Source organism: Benincasa hispida, chromosome 9, assembly GCF_027475165.1.
Source record: "Benincasa hispida cultivar pf3 chromosome 9, pf3_genome.v1.1, whole genome shotgun sequence".
Taxonomy (NCBI): domain Eukaryota; kingdom Viridiplantae; phylum Streptophyta; class Magnoliopsida; order Cucurbitales; family Cucurbitaceae; genus Benincasa; species Benincasa hispida.
In genome coordinates this window covers 56,178,185-56,186,930 of record NC_143486.1, presented here as the reverse complement: position 1 = coordinate 56,186,930, position 8,746 = coordinate 56,178,185, and the positions used below count along the sequence as shown (strand labels likewise).

General features: G+C 36.8%; 1 long non-coding RNA gene across 1 annotated transcript; it reads left to right on the top strand.

Moving 5' to 3' along the window:
- The first annotated feature begins 5,961 nt into the window (after nucleotides 1-5,961).
- LOC150033940 (uncharacterized) lies at nucleotides 5,962-8,267 on the top strand. The gene is made up of 2 exons (XR_016531982.1): nucleotides 5,962-6,975; nucleotides 8,046-8,267. It is a non-coding gene; the product is annotated as an uncharacterized LOC150033940 (long non-coding RNA).
- Nucleotides 8,268-8,746: the final 479 nt, after the last annotated feature.

Sequence of the window (8,746 nt, the reverse complement as noted above, 5' to 3'; positions counted from 1 at the left end):
TCAAGCCTGTGATCAAGAAGGCAATGGTGGAACTAGATGGTAATATGATCTCTTTCTAGAGCAAATTACGTTTCCTATAATCTCTTTCTCAGGAACTAGATTCTTCGGTCCCCTGACCATCCTATAAGGATTTATTTTGAGCTCAGGTTCTAGGTCCATATACCCCTCGACCATCCTAACCTCATATTCATCTCATTATATGAACTACCACATATTAATTCTAAATATGTTTAAAAGAGTAAAGGAGAAACCACTCCCAGTGAACTGCTGAGATTTCTTTTTCCTCACAGTTTACCCGGTTTCCCTTAATCTTCTACTGGACCCTATTTCAGATTTAACTTTAAGCTTAGATTATTCATTCTTTCAGGCCTTATCTCAAGACATTTCCTTCTTAAAAAATGTGTGAAAATGTCTTAACTAGTTTACCTTAGAGTTTTGCCTTGAAATTCCTTGGTGATAGTTCGGAGTCTTGAATTCACTCGCCCTGGCCCGACTGTTTTCACACTGGTGAGCACCTTTCGGTTTTCCTTGAATTTGACAGCCTCAGAGTTAGAATTTCATTAAGGCAGCCCTCACACCAAATCTACATGTAATTTAAAAACTTTTGGTTCAACTTATTTGCTTGAAGTCGGGGATAACTTCCTAGCCTAGGCGTCTGTACGTACACTCAGCTTCCTTCAGCGCCTCCGTTTTGACTTTCGTCCGATCAGCTCCTCTGTTCCTTCGTTCAACGCATGAATAGTACTTCTTTCTTAGTGATATTTATGAACATAAATGGTTTGTGGGTTAAAGTGAAGTGTTCTGCTCCTTTTATAGGCATTTCACCCTTCTCCTTTACCCGACACCTCCTCCTTTGATCATATCCAGACATATTCCTCTCATTCTTCCAACGCCCTGCCTCATCCACCTTCTATTTGATATGTCTTCTCCATGCATCGAACTCACTTTGCATGAACATTTATTCGTCCAGCTCTTACTATCTCTGTTTCAGACTTCCATCAATAACGCCATTTGTCTTGATGAGCTCATCAATCTTGCGTAACACAGTCCTCAGCACCGCTCCATCGTTTAGTTCCTACATCTATCGCTTAGCTCCAACAACCCGTCGTGTAGCTCAATTGGAATGAGGATAGCTAATTAATTACTCTCTAGTGTACTGTACTTTCTTCTTTCTGTTGTTTTTAAATTAGGAGTAAGAAGTTGAAAACCCGAGTTATTGGTTGCCCAAAAACTATTGATGGTGACCTCAAATGCAAAGAGGTCCCCACAAGTTTTGGATTTGATTTTGTTTGCAAGGTACTCATTTCTCTTCGTAACTGCTTTAGAATTCATATTTCGTTGAGACTCAACTTTGGTGATTGTTGCAAAGGTAGCTTTATTTAAACTACTTAAGATAGAAACCTTTGTCAAGGAGGACATTTATCTCCACATGCTTTACCAAATAGAAATCTTTGTCAAGAAGGCCATTTACGTCCACATGCGACCCTAGGGTTGTTTATTCTCTTTGAGAACTAGATTTTGTCTCAGTAATAACTAATAATCTCTGTAACAGATACTCTCATGTAAACATGAAAATTGAAATTGTTGAGTCAGTTAATATATCCTGTTTCAGAATTTCATCTTCTTGCATTTTTACATGGAATGGTAAATATAAAAAAAAAACTTAAGGGTAAAGATGAAAATTTGTGATAAACAAAGGATTCATGGAATTAGGTTGAAACTTTTAATATGTTGCAATGGAACTAAGTATTGACATCCCATATCATATTCTATTGCCCAATTGATATCGGATGCCTTTTTTGTCAGCTTTGAAAAATTTGTTCTCTACCACCTAGTTGTAGTTGACTCATGGAGATTTATTGGATTTTAATGTATGCAGGCGAAAAAATTTTCAGACAAAAAATAATGTGTTTTGAATGTTGACTCATTTATTAATAGAACTTTAGTTTATAGGGTACATCAAATTTATAATGTGTTTTGCAGGTTGCGGCTAAGAAGCTTACCTTGAAAAACGTTATAGACTACATTGTCGATGAAATTAATAAACGTTCTGAACTTGGTTATTAATTATGGTGTTGTAGTTATTCCCCATGGCCTGATTGATTTCATTCCGGAGGTATTTGTCTTGTTATTGTAACTAATTGTGTTTATTACTTTTTGTTGTATGCTCACTATCCACTATACCTAAGATTCTCGGGATCAATATGTCATTCTTGAACTGATATCATTTATAACCCGCTTTCTATAGGTGCAGCAACTTATTTCGGAACTCAATGAAATTCTTACCCATGATATTATAAATGAGGATATGTTATGGAAAAGAAATATTATAAATGAGGATAGGTTAGTACACCCAACATATTGAAGTTAACACAATGGAAGAACAAATGCAAGAGAGATTATGACTTTACCCAACAAAGAGTGAAAACCTGTGGAGAAATATAGTGAGTACGTAACTTCCTTTGGAGGATATCTGCGCTGTTAAGAGAGCCATTCAGCATGATCCAAATCAGAATATTCACCTTTCCAGGGCTTTTAGACTTCCATAAGGCTGATTCTAATGGCTGACAAATTGGGGAGGAGAAGGATAGATGCTTTACAAGAGACTTGACTGAGAAAACCCCACTTGGTTCTAAAGACCACCGTCTTTTATTAGGAATCGAATTAAGTTTACAGTGATTGAGTTCTCCAGTCAGAAGCTCGAAGTTTTCTGCCTCTTCATCCTTTAACAGTCATTTAAAAGGAAAAGTCCAAGATGTTGAAATCTCATCCCAATAATCTTGTAATGAACCTTTGGGTTTGGTGGAGATAGAGAAAAGATTAGGGAATGAGATTTTTAGAGGAACCAAATCCAACCAAAGATCTCTCCAAAAGCTTATTCTTTCACCATTACCAACTTTGAAGGTTGCCAAGGAATCCACTTTTAACCAAAATCTTGAAATATTAATCCATGGGCTTCTAAGGCTGCTGGAAAATTTGCCATTGCTATGCCAACCAAACTTACTTCTTCCATGAATGCTTATAATTACTTTACTCCAAAGTGAGTTGACCTTAAAGAAAAACCTCCACCCTCATTTTGCTACAAGGCCTTGATTTCTGAGTTTCAAGCACCCAATGCCGAGACCACCATCTTCTTGGGACCGTGAAGCTATGCTCCATTTAATCAGATGATTTATTTTGCTTCCGAAATGCCCTTCCCAAAGAAAATCCTTCAATGTTCTCTCTAGAGTTTGAATCACCTTTTCTCACATCTGAAAAAGTGACATATAGTAAGTTGGTATATGAGAAAGAACTGACTTACATAGGGTGGCGCGACCACCTCTTGAGAGGTTGTATCTCTTCCATTTGTCTAGTTTGCTTTGGACTTTGTCGATCACTGGTTACCATAAAACTATAGGGTATCTCCCTAAAGGAAGGCCAAGGTAAATAAATGGGAGGTAGACAGCCTTGCAATTTAGGAGGACTGCTTCTGATTGTAACTTGAAATGGTCTATATTGATGCCACATCAAGCTGATTTTTTCCAATTAACCTTCAGCATTGAACACCACTCAAATAATTCAAGTATTTTCTTTAGGTTGCTGAGTTTTTCTTTGTCATCTTGGCAGAAAATTAGAGTATCATCTGCAAATTGTAAAATAGAAACATCAATTCTATCTTTGCCAACAAGAAAACCTTCAAACTTGCCTGTTTCTCGAAACTGGGAAAGTAATGCATTTAAGACTTCACTAACTAGTAGAAAGGAGAAAGGAGAAAGAGGGTCACCTTGCCTTATTCCTCTTGAAGCTTGAATTCTGCCACGAGGTCTTCCATTTATGAAGATTGAGAATTTTGTGTTATAACCCAAAAATTAGATTTACTCTGTTTTTTGGTGTTCTGAGGGGGCAGGGGACTCTGTTTTTCAAGAAACTAATTCAACTTTGCAACAGTCACCAAAGTTGAGTCCAAACGAAATATGAATTCTAAAGCAGTTACGAAGAGAAATGAGTACCTTGCAAGAAGAATCAAATCCAAAACTTGTGGGGAGCTCTTTGCATTTGAGATCACCATCAATAGTTTTTGGGCAACCAATCACTCGGGTTTTCGAATTCTTACTTCTAATTTGAAAACAACAGAAAGAAGGGGAATATAAATAACAGAGTCTTACACACAAAAAAAATGGTACCCTAGAGTAATTATTTACTCGACCTTATATTTCTGCAATAAAAACAACATATAATAGCTTATCCATATATGACAATGAGAGTGAGAAAGAGAGAGCAAAAAGGAGGGAGGAAATAGACAAATTTCGTAGTTCTAAAAAATAACTAAAGTTTTCAACGAAGAGAAAGGCATTTGTGTTGGATCATCTCCACCAATTACAACAAGGCCATCCAGATCAAGCTTCTGAGTAGTTTCTTCAGCTTGCTTAAACTGAAAATAGAATCAAACTGTCAATTAATTCCTTGACTACAACTAAGATGTCTCAAAATGAAAATTCTGGGAAGAAAGAGTTTCACCTGATATGAAGTTTCAATCTTAACCCTCCCACTGCATATCTTATCAAAACCACAATGATAAAAGAAAAATGTATTTAAATCAAGAATTGCATTCAAATGGCAATCACTTCGCATCAAAACTGCATATATTCACACTAACAATTCTAATAAGTGAAAGCTAGAAATCCCGTCAAGAAAATTAAACTAATTGCGATATGGGTAGATAAATTGTGCAGTTAGTTCTACATATTGACATTTCATGATCACTAAGAAAGGAGTAAGAGCCATTCGTGCGTTGAACGAAGGAAAAGAGGCGCTGATCGAACGAAAGTCAAAACGGAGGCATTGAAGGAAGCTGAGTGTACGGACATATGCCTAGGCTAAATTCAAATGAGAAGTTATTCCGGACTACTCGTGCAAATCAGATGATTTTTAGACCAAAAGTATTTAAATTGAATGTAGATTTGGTGTGAGGGCTGCCTTAATGAAATTCTAACTCTAAGGCTGTCAAATTCAAGGAAAACCGAGAGGTGCTCACCAGTGTGGAAACAGTCGGGCCAGGGGGAGTGAACTCGAGACTCCGAACTATCACCAAAGTATTTCAAGGCGAAACAATAAGGTAAACTAGTAAGACATTTTCACACATTTTTGAATAAGGAAATGTCTTGAGATAAGGCCCGAAAGAGTAACTAGTTTACCTTAGAGTTTCGCCTTGAAATTCCTTGGTGATAGTTCGGAGTCTCGAGTTCACTCCCCCTGACCCGACTGTTTCCACACTGGTGAGCACCTCTCGGTTTTCCTTGAATTTGACAGCCTCAGAGTTAGAATTTCATTAAGGCAGCCCTCATACCAAATCTACATTCATTTTAAAAACTTTTGGTCCAAAAATCAACTTATTTGCTTGAGTAGTCCGGAATAACTTCTCGTTTGAATTTAGCCTAGGCATCTGTCCGTACACTCAGCTTCCTTCAGCCCGTCTGTTTTGACTTTCTTCCAATTAACGCCTCTTTTCCTTCATTCAACGCATGAATGGCTCTTACTTACTCCTTTCTTAGTGATATTTATGAACATAAATGGTTTGTGGGTTAAAGTGAAGTGTTCTGCTCCTTTTATAGACATTTCACCCTTCTCCTTTACCTGACACCTCCTCCTTTGATCATATCCAGACATATTCCTCTCATTCTTCCAACGCCCTGCCTCATCCACCTTCTATTTGATATGTCTTCTCCATGCATCGAACTCACTTTGCATGAACATTTATTCGTCCAGCTCTTACTATCTCTGTTTCAGACTTCCATCAATAACGCCATTTGTCTTGATGAGCTCATCAATCTTGCGTAACATAGTCCTCAACACCGCTCCATCGTTTAGTTCTTACATCTATCGCTTAGCTCCAACAACCCGTCGTGTACCTCAATCGTTTAGTCGACGATCTCGTTTTCAACGATGTCATGCATAGCCTATCGCTTAGCTACTGTGCACATCGTTTACCTCCATCGCTTAGCATCATCGCCTTACCGTCCAATGTATCCACTAATCGCTTAGCATCATCGTCTAGCGCTATCGTCCAACTTCTACGCTTATTGTCTAGCGCTTACACTGATGTGTCGTATTTTACCTATCGTATAGCCCGATAGTCTAGCACGTGACTTCTTATTGTTTGACTCAGTGCGCATCATCACGATCATCTAGCGCATCGCTTAGCTCTGCGCATTGCTATAAGATCGCCTACGTCATTGTTTAGCTCCCTTCATTGCTACACAATCGTCCAACGCCCGCCTACACGATCGCCTACCTCATCGTGTAGCGCCACTCACTTACTAGACGATCGTCTACCTCATCGTGTAGCACTGCTCATTTGCTACACGATTGTCTGCCCAGTACCTTGCGTTCAACCTCTCGCTTTCTCTGCTCTTGCTAACGCGTTCTCAACGCATCGGCGACTTTCATGCAATGCGTTCAACTTCACAATTTCACACATGATTGTCAGGACTTAGTTTTATTTTATGCGTTTTATACCAAATGCCTGGTTTAGTAACACCTTGCACATAGTTGAATTTCCATTAGTTGAATTCCAAACTTTTTGAAGAACATTTATTCAACACTTAGAGTTCTTCCTTTTTAGCATAGGGTTTCATACCTAGTCAGGTTCTTCTAGTCATTAGCTTAAACATGCAAATAGGAATGCAGGTTTCATATCTACAATGAGAACATTTAATTAGAGCTGAATGAATATATGTGTATCAACCAGGTACCTTCATGATTCTGTTGCTCTTCTTTATTCATACATTTCCATACTGAAGTATTGAACCCATTGTGGTTATCTCTTTTCTCTTTGGATATGGAAGGATATTGTTTGGACAGAGTAGGCTTGTTACTCTTGGTATGTATGATCCCAAAGAAGTTTAGCTCAAGACAAGGAGGGGCATGCTTTTGCACTGTCAGTCAGTTCAAATCTTGGGATTTTTATGTCACCTGGAAGCTGGTATATTCATATTGGTAAGTGGAAATTTTTTCAACCTTCCTGCTTAAAATATATTGGGAAAATGGCTAGGGTAGTCTCTCTGTTTGTGTTTTTTTTTCTCTAATATTTATAATCTTGTTAAATTACAATTTTAGTCCTTGAACTTTTAGATTTTTGTCAAAATTGTGTCCAATAGGTTTATGATATTTTTAACTTTTCTTAAATCATATTGATTTATTAGATATGAATTTAGGATTCTAAAATTTCAATTTTTATTTTTAGATGCCTGTATTTAAAAATAAAAATATGTTGAATAGATCAAAGACGTAATAGATTCATTTTTTAAAGTTTAAGGGACTTATTAGACACAATTGAAAGCTCAGTGTAGGGATGAACTAACTAACATACTAGATGCATTTTTTTTAAGGTTCTTACTAAAAGTTCAGTTCAATTTAAAATCATAAGGAAACTAATTTTTTCGGCTTAATTTGGTTTTTTATTTCAAAACCGAATTGAACCAAACCGTGTATGTATATATATACATATTTATCGATTTATTTATATATATTATACATTATATTTATTATATTATGTATAAAAACCAAAAATCGTTTGATAAGTTATTTGGTTTTTAGTGGGAATAAGGATTATGAGAATTAGGAAGACAATCCTATTCTTGTGAAGTAGTGATGGACGCTTATTAGAGAATAAAATAATGAGTTCTTTTGGTTATTCATGTTTCAAATTAGCCATTTTAGTCTTTGAATTTTAAGAAATAGATTTAAAAGGTCTCTCTACAAGTTCTCCCTTTTGCATGGACTTTTCTTAGCCCACGGAATTTAAATATAAATTTTACTAGATGACTTATGTGGCAAGATGACTTGGAAGGGAAAATTTGATCCTCCCTTTTCATTGTCAAGCTTTACACAAAATTCACTTGCAAAAAGTCATGGTAGGATGTTCTCAAAGTTCTTTTTCTGTGTTTTTTTTATGTTTGTAAATCTCGCTTTTGTTTGGAACTTGAGTTTTACTGAATGCGTTTAAGGCCAGTTGCTACTTCTTAAGGTTATAGAGTGTATGAGCTGTGTGTTATATGTGCGTGCAGATGAGATCACGAAGTTGTTTCCTGATATTTTCGGCCAACCGTCAGCAATGTTGGTGCCAAGTGATTCCAGTTCGGTGCAGGTGAATAAGAAATTAAAGATCGGAGTTGTCTAGTTTGGTGGCCACGCACTGGGAGGGCATAATGTGATTTCTGTACTATTTGGTAGGGTCTCATTGTGTCCACATTTATAAATCAAGAATAAATGTTTGCTTTTCTGTTCAAGTTGTGGCTATCTAGCAGCTTCTACGATCTTTGTGAAGATTACCTACAGGTTCATGCAAAAGGAAGCACGTTGTATGGTTTCAAGGGTGGTCCTGTAGGGATCATGAAATGTAAATATGTAGAACTGAATGCACAATTTATCTACCCATATCGCATTCAGGTTAATTTTCTTGAAGTGATTTCTAGCTTTCACTTGTTAGAATTGTTAGTGTAAATATGTGTAGTCTTGATGCTAAGTGATTGCCATTTGAATGCAATTCTTGATTTAAATGCATTTTTCTTTTATCATGGTGATTTTGATAAGATATGCAATGGGAGGGTTAAGATTGAAACTCCAGATCAGGTGAAACTCTTTCTTCTCAGAATTTTCATTTTGAGACGTCTTAGTTGTAGTCAAGGCATTAATTGACAGTTCGGTTCTATTTTCAGTTTAAGCAAGCTGAAGAAACTACTCATAAGCTTGATCTAGATGACCTTGT